The 2,895-nt window shown below is 45.8% G+C and overlaps 1 protein-coding gene across 1 annotated transcript in view; it reads right to left on the bottom strand.

Annotated features, from left to right (window-relative positions):
- ARHGEF18 (Rho/Rac guanine nucleotide exchange factor 18) overlaps positions 1-737 on the bottom strand; it is a 97,002-nt gene extending 96,265 nt beyond the window's left edge. The window contains exon 1 of the mRNA XM_031934816.1: positions 721-737. The gene's annotated coding sequence lies outside the window, so the exon portion shown is untranslated. The remainder of the gene's footprint in view (positions 1-720) is intronic.
- Positions 738-2,895: the final 2,158 nt, after the last annotated feature.

Here is a 2,895-nt window from a genome sequence, read left to right on the forward strand (position 1 = left end):
TCATTTATCCATCCTCCTTCCTTTCATCCATCTTCCTTCCTTCCTTCTTTCATTTTACTCATCAATCATTCATGTATCCATCCACCCATACTTCTCATCTTTCTTCCTTCCTTCCATTTACCCACCTTTCTACTCTTTCATTCATCCACCATCCCTCCTTCCTTCCTTTAATCCACCCATCCATGCATACTTCTTTCCTTCTTCCATTCATCCATCCTCCTTCCTTCCATCGGCCCATCCATCTATCCATCTAGCTTTCTTCTTTTTATTCACCCATCATCCATTTATCCATTCACCCACACTTCTACCCATCTTTCCTCCCTTCCTTCTAGTCATCCATCATCCATTCATCTACCCAACCACCCTTCTATTCATCCATATACCCATCCATCTATCCACCCGTCCATCCATCCTTCTACTCATCTTTCCTTGATTTCCTCTTTCCTTACATCTATCTATCCATCTCTCCAGTCATCTACCTACCCATCTATCCATCCATCCATTCATCCCTCCATTGCTCCTTTCCTCTCTCTTCTTATTTCAGAACAGATTCTGGTTTCCTCATATGTAAAACAGGATAATAACAACTTTGCAAGTTTTGATGAGGATTCCCTGAGATAATGTATACAAAGTGCCTGGTAAAATACAGGTGCTAAACAAAGTGTACTTGCTGCCACTGTTGTCATCAGCTCCTGCCCGTTTCAGCAGTCAGACACCTGCCTGATCATCCCCCATGGCAGAGAAGAAGTCTGGGTTCTCAGGTTTCCAGGATCCACTGCTGCTGTTGGTGGCCGAAGCCACAGCTCCAGAGTCACAGGGCTGGACACATGACTTGGGCTCAGAGCCTGTGGAGAAAGGAGGGACAAGGTGTCAGGGATAAGCTGGGAGTGCTAAGGAAGCCAGGACCTGGATTCTGCATGTGTTGCTGGTCACCCTGGACCTCAGTTTTCTCATCTATAAAATGAGTTGGTGAGGGGAAGGGGAGGATGGTCTCAGTGATCTTGAAGCCAGCATACGTGTCACCTCTTCCCCATCCTGAGCCTATGACAGACATTACTAGTCAATCATGAGGCAATTTCCTGCTTAGCCATTTGCCCCCTCAGGATTCTTCCCAACACACCAGTTCCAGTAGCCATCACCAGGTGATCCAAGTTGGCTTATGTATGAAATCAATTTGTCATGCCTGCTCTACCAAAAAGCCCTCAGTTGATCAATGATGCTAATGGTCCTGTAGACCAAATGCAAGTACCCCATGCCCACATTGTTTTTCCCTCTCCTCCTCCTCCCTTCTTCTTTCTTCCTCCTTCTTCTTCCTTCTTCTTCTTCCTCCTCCTCCTTCTTCTTCCTCTCCCTCTTTCTCTTCTTCTTCTTCTTCCTCTTCTTCTTCAACAGAGTCTTGCTGTGACGCCCCCAAGCTGGAGTGCAGTGGCATGATCTTGGCTCACCAAAACCTCCGCCTCCCAAGTTCAAGTCGTTCTCCTGCCTCAGCCTCCTGAGTAGCTAGGATTACAGGTGCACACCACTGTGCCTGGCTAATTTTGTATTTTTAGTAGCGTCGGGGTTTCACCATGTTTTCAGGCTGGTCTTGAACTCCTGACCGCAGGTGATCTGCCCCCCTCAACCTCCCAAAGTGTTGAGATTACAGGTGTGAGTCAAGGCACCTAGCTTTCTTCTTCTTTTTTTAAATTAAAAACTACTTTAAAAAATAAGCTTATTTTTTCCTCTTTTTTCTATTAGAGATGAGGTCTCACTATGTTGCCCAGGTTGGTCTCAAACTCCTGAGCTCAAGTGATCCTCCTGACTCAGCCTCTCAAAGTGCTAGGATTACAGGTGTGAGCCACTGTGCCCAGCCCTAATGCCCACAATGCCCACATTTGTAGGAGAGTCTCTCTCTCATGGTGGAATTGGGGCTGCCTCTTCTTTTGGTGAGGAGTGAGAAGCAGAGAGCAGGGAGTTCAGCCCCCCAGGAGCCACATGCCCCAGGACCCACCTGCAGATGGACATGGATAAGCTCCAAGATGCTCAGTCCCAAAACCATGACAAATTCTAATCCATGTCCCTTGCCTCCTGAACATTTCACATAAATGGAATGATAGACTATGTGGTCTCTTGTGACTTGCTGCTTTGACTGTACATATTTTTGAGGTTTGTCTATAATGTGGCGTATGGTAGTGCTTCATTTCTTTTCCTTTCTTCCTTTCTTTCTTTCTTTTCTTTTCCTTCCTTCCTTCCTTCTTTCTTTCTCTCTCTCTCTCTTTCTTTCTTTCTTTCTTTCTTTCTTTCTTCTTTCTCTCTCTCTCTCTCTCTTTCTTTCTTTTTCTTTCCTTTTCTTTCTCTCTCTCTCTGTCTCTCTTTCTTTCTTTTTTTGAGATGGAGTGTTGCTCTGTCAGCCAGGCTGGAGTGCAATGAAGTGATCTTGGCTTACTGCAACCTCTGCCTCCCGGGCTCCAGCAATTCTCCTGCCTCAGCCTGCCAAGTAGCTGGGATTGCAGGTGTACGCCACCAAGCCCAGCTAATTTTGGTATTTATTTTTTTAGTAGAGACAGGGTTTCACCATGTTGGCCAGGCTGGTCTTGAACTCCTGACCTCAGGTGATCCACTCGCCTCGGCCTCCCAACGTGTAGGGATTACAGGTGTGAGCCACCGCGCCCGGCCAGTGCTTTATTTGTTTTAGGGCTGAATAATATTCAATTGTATGGAGATACCACATTTCATGTATCCATTGATCTGTTGATGGACGTTTGGGTTGTTTCCCAATGTTGGCTATTTTGAATCATGCTGCCATGAACAATTGCTCACAAAGTTTTGCACGGATGTGTGTTTTCCATTGTCTTGGGTAGTTACCTAGGAAGGGAATTGTTGGAGTACATGCTAATCTATGCTTAACTTTTTGAG

Source organism: Piliocolobus tephrosceles, chromosome 21, assembly GCF_002776525.5.
Source record: "Piliocolobus tephrosceles isolate RC106 chromosome 21, ASM277652v3, whole genome shotgun sequence".
NCBI lineage: Eukaryota > Metazoa > Chordata > Mammalia > Primates > Cercopithecidae > Piliocolobus > Piliocolobus tephrosceles.